The sequence below is a fragment of the Dasypus novemcinctus genome, chromosome 3 (genome assembly GCF_030445035.2).
Source record: "Dasypus novemcinctus isolate mDasNov1 chromosome 3, mDasNov1.1.hap2, whole genome shotgun sequence".
Taxonomy (NCBI): Eukaryota; Metazoa; Chordata; class Mammalia; order Cingulata; family Dasypodidae; genus Dasypus; species Dasypus novemcinctus.
In genome coordinates this window covers 127,750,246-127,762,647 of record NC_080675.1, presented here as the reverse complement: position 1 = coordinate 127,762,647, position 12,402 = coordinate 127,750,246, and the positions used below count along the sequence as shown (strand labels likewise).

At 36.6% G+C, this 12,402-nt stretch overlaps 1 protein-coding gene across 1 annotated transcript in view; it reads right to left on the bottom strand.

Annotated features, from left to right (window-relative positions):
- Nucleotides 1-12,402, bottom strand: part of UNC13C (unc-13 homolog C) — a 738,074-nt gene that overhangs the window by 26,541 nt on the left and 699,131 nt on the right. The window lies entirely within an intron of this gene.

The following is a 12,402-nucleotide window of genomic DNA, read 5'->3' as shown; positions in this document are numbered from 1 at the left end:
ATGAGAGGTGGTGGCATTTGGCTGATATGTGGGAATGATATAGCCTGTGCATAAATTCAAAATTGTTTCCAAGTGTACCTAGTCCCCAATTTGGCCAAATAAGTAATATAGGCCCTACAGTCTTTGAATGTTCAGAAAGGATATGAGACTGAATGTGTATTCAGGGTTGTCTCCAGACGGAATGTGGAAGATATGCTAATCCAAGCTGGCGTGGATGTGGAGAATATTTAACTCACCTGGAGGAAATAACCTATCTGATACTAAGGTCAAACACTGAAGAAGCTAACCAAAGGTCTGTTTGCATACCATCACCGTTAGTCTCCCTAATCCTATATCCTCTGTATAAAAGAGTCTGTAAAAGGCTATTCAGGGCTCGGATTTTATTAGGACAAGAGTCCGCCGAGCCCGGCTGGTGGAAATAAACCAACTTCCTTCTCGGTACTCTCGTGTTCTGGCCTTCGATACTGCGCACACCCGATTTCTCTACAACAGGAGCCCTGTATGATGAATGCATGTTTATTTTGTAAGTTCACAACTTTCACTATACATTTATTGCTTATGTATGTTCATGTGTAAATGATATGCTTCAATTTTTTTTTAATGGGAAAAAATCTCAAGTGAATTTTGGATCTATTTTTGTAGACTTGACCTTTAACATTATATTCTCAGGGTTTGTCTTTCCATTCATCTTATTATTAATACTTGCATCTTCTTATCCTAACATCTTATGTAATAAAATCTGTACCACAGCTGATACACACAACCCTAAGTCCCATGGCATCTATATTTAAGGGATTGCCATGAGCAATTCTGAGATATTACACAGAAATTTTTGGACTCTATAATCATGTACTTGTAGACTTGTTTTAATCTATTTGAACCCACAATTACCCTGCAAATATGGTAGTTTGCCTTTGTAGGTATTATATTATAGGAGAGAATACTTGTGCATAATGGAAACCAGGCATAGATCAATACCCATTTAGTTTGTAAAGGAACATCTCCATTGAGGATGCTCCTAATTTCATTATTTCACAATTGATTGACTTATATATTATTCTAAAGTTAAACCTACAGGAAAAACCTTTCAGAACTAAATACTTTCCCATTAAAGAATTCATCCCTTCTTGATATCTGCCTTCCAGTTTAATTTAACCCTATCCAACTCTTTGTTCTTTTCCCTCTTTTATGGAGCTCCTCCACTGTGCCAGGCACAGAGATATGCACTGGGAATAAAGCTAAATAAGACTATGCTTTCCCTTAAGAACTCAGAGTAATAAGGGAGATGCTTCCATATGATAGCTGCAACAAAATATATTCTCATATTTAAATGGTGCTATAACTTTTTGCCAGGCATTTACAACACAAGTTCCCCAGTCTTAGGTTATTTTGGCTGAAATATGTCTTTGAGTCATTTTCTCAAGAAGGGTGTATAAGTGTACTGTACAGTTTCTGGGCGTTAGTATTTTTAAAAATGACTTATGTTTCATTCACACATGAGAAACAACTAGGTTGCATCTGATCTAGGAAAAAAACATAAGTCAAAGGGGAAAGAACTACAAGGAAGTAACCAACCACGTCAAGGCCAAGGAAATGGCAAATAGCCTCCTCTTTCTTCTTTCAGCTTATTGTTATGCAATGCCTCATGATTTTCAGATTTTGACTCTCTACTCTCCTTTCTTTCTACTCTGGGTTTCATAATTTCAACTCTCATCTTTATTCTAATAAGTTTTAAAAATCTTTATTTCTAATCTCTACCCTTATCTTTCAGTCAAATTCCATTTCCAGTTTTCTAATGGATACCCTTGCTGGAAGTTCTTAACCTCATTGAGTCCAAAAATTAGATTTTCTCAAGCCACCCTCAGTTATCAACTTTTGTATTTCTGACCTTGATAACGCTATTCTTTCTGCTACCCAAGCTCAAATCAGTGGAAATCTCGTGGACTTATTCCTATCTTTATTTCCTGATTCTAACGGCTAACTAAATCTTGTCCATTATTTTTTAAAACGTTTCTTTGATATAATTTCTATTTCTACATGGTGCTTCCTTCATTTATTGACTTATCATTTATGTCTATATATTTATATCACCCTCCCCCAAAGAGGTCACTTTGTTTTCATTTATTTTAGATTCTAAAAATTCAGCAGACTAGCCTTCCTGAGATACAAATTCCATCATGTTACTCTTCTTCTGAAAAATTAAGGGCTTCTGTTGCTTTGAGAGGAAAAGTCCAAATTCCCTAAGTAATACAAAGCTTTAGAAATTCTGTCCCCATTAATTATTAAAACAATGTGTTTCCCACTACACTCAACACAGCTCCTTTCACAAGCCTTCCTTCCATATATCCAAATACTACACCACTAACAAGCTCTGGTATCTTTCCAGGACTTTCCCAGGCACTCCAGTTTACATTTCACTATCCTCTTAGAGCAACTTTTGTGTTCTTATCTATACCATCCATTTTGCCATGTAATAATATTCTGCCTCATATTATTTATTCCTGTTTTTTCTTTTATAGACTAAACCTTATTGTACCATGAATTTACACCAATATTAGTTTTAGTATTACATTTAAAAAGTTATATAATTATCTTAAATTAAAAAATATTTTTATTGACGTATATCATTCATACATGAACATACATAAACAATAAATGTATAGTAAAAGTTGTGAACTTACAAAATAAACAAGCATAACATCATACAGGAGTCCCACATAGCACCCTTACATCTAATTATCACTGGGCAATCTAAGGCAAGGTACTTAATCTCTCTGTGCTTCAATTTCCTCATCTGTAAAACAGGAATAATAATAATACCTGCTGCATTCAGTTGTTATGAAGATTAAATTAATTATCATTTGTGAAGCACTTACAAAAATATTTAGCTTATAGAAAGTCCTCAATAAGTGTTAGCTATTATTGTGGCAGTTGTTTATAAAAATATTAAACTATGTACTCCCTTTGATCTAGCAATTTCTTTTCTATGAATCTGTTTTACAGAAGTACTGACACAAATACAGGAAGATATATATGAGTAAGGATGTTCATAGAAGCATTTCTATAATGGCTAAAACAATTAGGAACAACCTATATGTAATAAGCAGTTAAATAGTGAGTATACATATATATCATCATACATCTTACTATGAAATACTATGAATCTACATGCAAAATGAAAAGAAATCTGTTACGTAAGATATAAAAAGATGTATATGAAAAATCAAATAACACAATGATATGCATATTGATTAATTTTGGGGGGAAGAAAGAAGAAGTATCTAAGATTTATATGCATAAGATTGAAAGTCTGGAAGTATAAATATAAGAGGGCATCAAGTAGAGGGAGAGTCAGGTGAGTATAAAATCTTTTCCATTGTAAGCTTTCATATTATCTGAATTCTTCAAACAGTACATAACAGTTTTTAATTTAGAGCTGGAAAAAAGGAGATAAGTTCAGCTCACTGATTTAAAGCCCTGTGTTTTCCCTATCTATGATAATACACACTTCACAGATTCAGCTCAGACATTTTGACCAGGATGTTATCCACCCCACCAGGCAGACATTGTGAACAAATTGCTGAATGCAGCATGTGAGCAAGTAATTGAACACTGTTGAGAGGAAAATTGGTAACATGTGCATTTATGGATAGATGGAGCAGTATCCTCAGTGATCCAGTAATAGGCGCCTGGGTGACAGCAGAAGATAGAACTGACTTCCTTGCAGTAATAAATCAAGAGTGCTCACTGAGCACAATACTCCCTAGAAGCAGTAGTAAAAACCATTTTAAAAAACTGAAATCAGTCAGCTTTGTTATGGACAACAACGCAAACAGTTCCAAGAGATGGTCCCAGGTTCAGAGCATATGGCTGAGAGCTCATTTAATACCAAAAGATAGAAGAAATAAAGGTGAATGTTGAAATAGTAAAAACACAATTGCAACCATCACTTTGAACCATCTCCGTAGGGGACAGGCATACAAAAATTAACTCCCCTATGGAAAAAGGCAATGGGGCATGAATGTATTGCTCTGACCTTTTTGTCAAGAATTGGTCACATCTAATATAATCTAGGAAGAAAACACGACAAAATAGAAGGAATTGTCATGGACAGAATGAACAATATTTGTTCAGGAGAATGAGAGAATAGATACGGTTCCACTTTCCGACAGATATAGTAATTATAAAAAGCGTAATGCAAGATACCCTCTGTGTTTCCTTTTCTTCCTTTCTTTAGTTTTTTCTTTTTTTTTTTTCAGTTTTGTTTGCTTTTGGTCATTAAACAGTCTGATTATGACTCTAAAATTTGAAAAATGTGAACAGTAAATCACTCTATAGGCTTTAAAAATAAATGCAGCAAACATGATTTCCTCATTTGGCTTTTAATATATTAAAATTACCACTTTGCTAGGTGTTTTGGGAAATAAAAAAGAAGAAATGAGTATGCTGTATTCCCTCCCTTTAGAAAAGTAAGAGAAAAAAATATCTACATAAATGACACTGGAAGATACTTCTTTTTTTAATCTGGAAGATTTGGGATTCAATCCTGGTTCTACCACTTATCACTTAGGAGCTGTGGCCTTGGGCAATACATATGACATCTTTAAGACTCACATTGTTTTTTTTTCAATCTGTAGAACTGAGCTAACATCTTCACAAGATTAGATTGGCAAATTTAACACTGCTTGAACTCATTTTCAAATATGTATTAGGTGCTTATAAAGGCTAATTCCTTTATGTTCCTACCTTTTGATTTGGGTAAATTCATTTATTTAATTTTTGTTTAAAAAATCCATTTCATATGTATAAACAAAATTAAATATATGTTTTTAATGTCCCCACCCCCCAAGATGGCTCCCTCATCTGTTTGCTCATGGCTTTTGCAAGTTATTTGCATTCATTGTCTGTTCCTTGTCTGTTTTATTTTCTTTAGGAAACACTGGGAACTGAATCTAGGACCTCCCATGTGGAAGGTGGTGGCTCAACTGCTCAAGCCACATTCACTCCCCTCTATGTTGTTTTAAGGGAAAATATTTGGAATATATTGATATGATTTTAGCTAAGCAGAATAATTTTAATATCTACTCTCATGGTAATGTTTATTTTTTCCCCAAAAATCTTGCATTTTATCTGACAAACAGAAGATAATTGGCATTAGTTTTTTAATTTAAAGAATGCAGGGTAAACATATACCTTTTGAGGAGACCTTAAATTTTATAGTAGGCATGTATGTAATTATGACAGTAACTGTCTGATGTCATCAGAAAAAAAGCTAAAGGCCTCAGAAATAACTTCCAAAGACTGTTTTCTTTGCAATTATTATTGCTCTAACAAACTTTGTAAGTTCAGACAGTACTGGGGAACTCCCAAGTAGGTTATAGCATTAAAAATAGTTTTCCTTTCTAAAGAGAATGTATACTACAACTCTGAAAAAGGGGAAAGGGCAAATACACATTAAGAAACACAAATGAAAAGTGATCTGAAGGAGTTAGAATGCTGGTTTATAGTAATTTCCATGCCCTGCTATATCCCAGTGGATTTGGTCTAACTGGAAATGCACCAGAATCCTTAAAATACATTCCCTTCTTTGCTGAAGCTATTTGGGGTTAGACTTCTGTGACAGTGAACCATGGTCACATTCATAATCTGGGATTTGCCTCATGGTTGCCTTCATAATCTGGAATTTGCCATAGAACTAGACACTTCCTTCAAAAAAAAGTCAAGTTTGCAGAATAATTATTTTTAAAGTTTCAAAAAACTTTAAAATTCCAACATTTGAGGCTGCACTCATATGCCATCTTCTCCTTGAAGCCCCCCTTGAACCCTCAGACAGGAAACAGTCTTCCCCTCTTCTCTGATAAAATTCCATTTGCACTCTTTTAAAGCTATTATTAATTTTTACTTTAATTAGTTATTTATTTGCAAAATAAATGTATTTCCTTCAATAAACTATAAATTTCCCCCAAACAGGGTTTGTGATACATTCGTCTTTGTAACCCCCAATGCCTAACCCAGCACTTTGAACTCCACAGGGTCTCAGTCATGGAGTGTGGCAGAGAGCTTGAAAACACAAGCTCTGGGGTCCAATAAACACACATGTAGCTTGAAATCTAGTTCCATACTCACTGTGTGACTTTGAGCACGTTACTTATTTCTTTAATCCTTGGCTTCTCATATGAAAAATAGGATTATAATAGTATTTACCTCTTGGTGCTATTATGAGGATTGAATGATACAAAACAGTACAGTGCCTGACATAATAAATATGCAATAAATCTTAGTATCTCTAAGATATACAGTCTCCAAAAACAGATACATTCAGAGTTCTTGGATTGGCTATGACATTCATATAACTGAAGTTTATCTAGTTTTAAATTTTTTTAAACTGACTGAATGACAAAGAAATTAAGTTTGACCTCCTAGCATCCCCTGTGGAACCCACATTGGGTTGATAGGGATCCTATGGAAATACATTTAAGTGACACATAACCTTTGAAATTATCTACTGATCACATATGGCACAAACATTCTTACATTTGTTTTTAATCTAACTCCTTCAAATTACAAATATTTCTTGTGGAACTCTTGTAATGCTTTCTAAAGGTCTTCATGTTATATTCTCATTCTGAATAAAAGTCTAAGCCTTAAGGCCTTTTCAAATCTGTGCTGAAAAGCAAGAAGACGATTTAGCTACACTGTGTGTGTGAGAGAGAGAATCAGAGAAACAATCTATAGCCTTGGAAGTCCTCAACAATTCCTGTTATGCTGCCAGGTAACACTAGAATATGTTTGCATAATAAATGTGCTTCTCTTTTATACTGTAATAAAATAGCAAAGCACTTGCCAAAGATAAATTTTGTTTTATTTACAAACGTCCCTCTCCAAGGAGGAAAAATAGGTAGCTTCATTATGACTTGCAGTAGTTCACACACAGATGCCTTCCACATTCCAAAGAAGGCAGAGACAGAAGGACACCCAGCCCTGGCATATTCTCCAAATCTGCAAAGACTTGCTATCAACAATTGTAGGTACCACTGACTTGGTATCCATGAATACTGTTGATTGCCACCAGCATTCACACACTCATTCATTCATGCAGGCATTTACTGAGCACCTATATCTCACGCACTAAAGATGGTTTAGGGCAGTGACTTTCAACCCTTGTTATACATTAGAAACACCTAAGGAAATTTAAAACCTAGGGATGCAGGCCTCATTCTAGGCCAATTCATTTAGAAACTCTGGGTGAAGCTCCAGCATCTGTATTCTTCAAAAGCTCTGCAGGTGGTTTTAATATGCTGCCAAGGTTGGGAACTATGGGTATAGAGGTTCCCAAGCAATACACACAAATCTTTGTAAGAGCTCCTAAGACTCCTGGAGGAGTAGAAAAGTAAATAGATAATTACAATCCAGTGGGATAAGTGTTTGATAAGGGAAGTTAGGGGGCTTTGGGGGGATACAGGACGGGTACTTGACCATGACTGGGGTGGATTGGATCAAAGTGCCAGGAAGGGCTTTCTAGAGATCCTGGTTCCTGAGCTGACCTGGAAAAACAATTCCAATGATCCTGCCCTGCACAGTCGAAGCTGCCCTTTCTCTGCGACTGCTCCCTCCTAGATCTCAGATACCTGATCCAGTCTCAGAAGAAATATGCTGCCATGCTGACAGAATTTAGATGCTAATTGTTTGACTGTCCCCTGGCAGCCAGTGTTTACCTGTCTCCCTCTGGCTTCACTATCCAGTCAGTTAGTTTCAGGCAATGAATCCTAAGCCCCAGCTGGGACTAAACCCACCAGGTTCCCCTGCTGATGAAACATCCCAACAGAAAGAACAAAACTATTTTCCACTATTTTCCACTGGCTCCAGATCATTACTTCAGGGATTCTGTGTGTTGCCCTTTTATAACCACCACCCACCTCCTTCTTCTATCTTCCCATCCATTCCAAACTCCTGGTAGTGAGGAATGTGTTCTCCATTTCTAAAATGCTGTCTTTAAAAAACACTATATGGGCAGCGGACTTGGCCCAGTGGTTAGGGCAACCCTCTACCACATGGGAGGTCTGCAGTTCAAACCCTGGGCCTCCTTGACCCATGTGGAGCTGGCCCACACGCAGTGCTAATGCGCACAAAGAGTGCCGTGCCACACAGGGATGTCCCCCGCGTAGGGGAGCTCCACGCGCAAGGAGTGCGCCCCGTAAAGAGAGCTACCCAGCACGAAACAAAGTGCAGTCTGCTCAGGGAGGGTGCCACACACATGGAGAGCTGACACAACAAGATGACACAACAAAAAGAAACAAAGATTCCCATGCCGCTGACAACAACAGAAGTGGACAAAGAAGATGCAGCAAATGGACACAGAAAACAGACAACCGGGGTGGTGGGGGGAAGGGGAGAGAAATAAATAAATAAATAAATAAATAAATCTTTAAAAAAAAACACTATATAAATGGAATCAGATAGAATGTAACCTTTTAGAAGTGGCTTTTTAAAATCAGCATAATTCCCTGGAAATCCATGCAAGATTTTACATATATCAATAATTTGTTCTTTTTAACTGCTGCAAAGTATTCCATGGTATGGCTGCACCACAGTTTGTTTGGTCATTCATCCATTGAAGGCTACATTCAAACATGTAGGCTGTTTCCAGTTTTTGATTGTCATGAATAAAGCTGCTGTAATATTTGTTTAGAGAAAAATGACAGAGTACAACCTTAAACTTTTAGTTTTTCTTAATATAAAAATAATTTAACATAACCTCCAAGTGTTAGATGCATGACTAAGTAAAATTTAGCTCAATATATATGAAGGAAAATTATGTATTCTTTAAAACTTATCTTTTAAAAATTACTCAGTTTTTTTAAAAAACGACAAATGGAGTACAGTGTCTACAACAGGGTTTTGGCAGCAATTTAACTGTGGAATGATAAACAACCAAACAGATAAACATCTCTCAATGTAGAGAATAAACATGATCTTCAAATTTGCCAGTAAACTGATTTTATGAGCATCAAATATTTTTCTCATTAAAAATTCATGAATCTATTTCTTCCAAAATGCATTTGATATAATAAAAAATTACACTTAGGAAATTCTGGGAAGGTGGCTAGGGACAGTGGCAGCATAATTTTTCAGCTCTTCCTAAAACCATACACATGGATTTTCCATGAAAACATATACAGCAACTACTTATTAAAACCAGAAACTCAAGGAAGACATTTACCATGAAGCAAGTCCCAAGATGTCCCCCTGAGTTGCTAAATGCAGGTATGTGGGTGACACCAACAACCACCAAGAGGGCTTTGCAGTATTGGTGTCTGTGTGGAAGGAAGCAGAGAGAAGCCTGGGTATATCTGGCAGAAGTCTTGAGAACCAGAGAACCCCAAAATTGCCAACAGGCACTCAAGTGGGAGGTACTGAGGGCCAATTTGAGACAGAACCTGAAGGTTGGAGGGGGTTTGTCCTATCAAGAGTAGATGAGTCCAGGAGGAATGGAGTAAGGAATGAAGGGGCAGGAGCAACCTAGACTGTGCGAACTCTCAACAATGATTCCACCCATAGTCTTGCCTAATTGTTTGAACTTAGGTCCCAGCAAGCCTCTGGACTCAGCGTCCAATTTGCAGAAAACACAGGACATGTTGACTCATACTCTATGTCCTCAATCAGCAAAATCCAGCCTATGGAAAACTCTACAGATCAAATGATTCTTCCAAAGGTAAATTTCAAGAAAGAGATGAAGGCAGAACTGTACATTAAAGGAACTTGAAAGACATTAAATTTAATAGAATGAGCAAGATGTTTAAGGTACCTCTGAACTGACAGTTGGGTAAATGGAGAAATGCCAGGGAGTAATTACTATACAAGTCAGGATAGTGGTTAATTTTGGAGGAAGGATTAGGGTTTTGATTGAGATAGTGCACATAGAGGAGTTTCTCAGTGGCTGGCAAAGTTCTAGTTGTTGACCTTTGTGGTCTTACATTTGTTTTGTGGTTCCATACCTCTCTTCTATTTCATAATAATACTTAAGATATTTAAAAATCTATTGATAGTATAATCTCTAAATGAAAATATCAGAATACTCTGCCTACTTCATAGTAGAATGGTACTGACCACTTCAAAGATATTCTTCTGCCTCATTTCTATGCAACGTTTGGTAGGGATGGAAGGATTCTCTTTCTACTCTTAAACTTGCTCTAACTCTGACTCGCTTGCAGCCCTGTCAAATTAACCCATTGTCCTCGTTGAAAGCTAGAAACAATTATTTTTATTACTCTGTATAGTGTGTTAGAGAGCTGTTACAGTAATTAAAGTGTTTCAGAAATAACTTGATCTCTGCTACCTCTAGGCTACAAAGCTCCATGGAAACCACCTGCAGCTTTGCTTCCTTTCAATGACTTCTTAATCCTCAGAGTCCAGTAAGGAGCGAATCTTTTCTCAATAGCTGCTAACTGATGGAAAAATATTTGGCTATTGGGTGTAAGCCAGGCTGAACTGGCAAAGAAAGGAGATCGTGGGGAGGCAGGAACAGAAGACTGGGAACTGGCAGTGGGATCCCAAGAGATGTGAAATAAGAGGGAGTGCAAGTCAGTCCCTCTATTCTTAGATGGCGCAGTCCATCAAAGTCATTGTAGAGACCAGGCAGTTCTCATTCCCACTATTTTCTTACCTTACCTAGGCTTTGCTTCTGCTTCTTTTCTATTGTGGGGGAAGATGATACCTTAAATGAATGCTAACTGTCCTGGGATGGCATCATTTTACTTCCTTTTTTCAATCACTAAATTAATAGCACTGATAAAAACTCTTTGGGAAGAGATGGCGGGAGATGGATATCTGGACACTTCAACCAGGGGCCCAAATGAAAGATCATATTGGTAATGAGAAAGGAGAGTCTTTTATCCTTTTGTACTTTCACAGTGCATCAAACTTAAATAACTTTTCCTTCTGCCAGTGAAAGTACAAACTAATTTTTTAGCTGCCTATAGAAGACACTGATGTAAATGAAAATTGCTGCACCACTTTGTCCCCCTTTCATGTCTTTATTTTCTTCTGTGCTTGTTGACTACCCAATTCTACCATTCCTCAAGGCCAAACTTAGGTCCCTGTTGCTCCACTGTCTTCTCAGCCCAATCTCACTGTCAGGTGCTCTCTCCATCCTCTAAATCTAAAATATTAAATTGTAATACTCTAGCAAGTTTGTGTCAGATTATTAAATAAACTCTTTTTTTGTGGCCTAATACGCGAGGAGGTATTCTGATTTTAGAAACCCTATTTTATTACACTCTGGATTCCCTATAGTATTAAGCAGAAAGCCTGGCACATAGGTCATCAAAACATATTTGTTGCTTATGTGACTTCTTTTGCTCATATCCATTGCATGATATGTTAAGTGTTCCTTGGGCTAAATAATTGCTAGTAAAAATGCAACAGTTTAATCTAATCTATAACCCATTAAATTGTAGATTTCCTGAAAGTAGTAGCTTGATTTATTCAACAATGTGTAATCGATATCTAGAATAGTGGTGACCCACGATAAACACTCAACTAATGATAGTCCTATGAATGAACAAATGAACAATAAATCTATGGAGGTATCTTATGGTATAAAACAAAGTTTTTGGTTTCTTTTTCAAGGGAAAAAATACTTCTCTTACATAAGAAAAAAGATGATTAGGCATTCTATAATTCAGAAATTTCTTCATGTATATACACATAAAAAATTAGGTACTACAAAGTGAATTGTAGAGAGTATTCAGGTGCTAAAATTATTGTGCATTCAGTAGTTTGAAAGTACTATATATACAATGGCGTTTAAAAGGTCCCTTGTATCTAATTTCATTTATCCAAGCAAATCTTATTTTCAAATCGGACCTTCTGTTCTAGCTCATCTGTGGACATACCCTGAACATAGCTTGCTCTTTCCTCTCTTTGTGTTTGGTGATACCATTTTGTGCTAATAGAAATACCCCACTGTTCCTCTCCCGTAAGTATATGACTTCATTAAGATACTCCCTAGACTTCTTTGTCCACATTACATTCCTGATGCACAATTTGGACTTGTGCATCCCCATAGTTTCTGAGACAGTTTTATAAAATCTCATAATGTTTACCTACATCCTTCCAGTTATATATCTGTAGAGAACCCTGACTAATACTGCTTGGTACCAAGAGTGGTTCTTGAGAAACAAAATTTTTAAAATTGGATTTTTGAATTGGCGTTCTGCTCTGATTAGTTCCAAGGGCACTAATAACTTTGTTTCCACTAATCAAGAGGCCATGGGCAGTCCATGGCATGTTTTGGCACTAGAGATACACAAAATATCATCACCACTGGATATGACTACTTCCATTGTTATAAGAGGCAAGCCTTGGGCGAGAAGTGTTTTTAACAGAGTTTTGTGGAGTTAA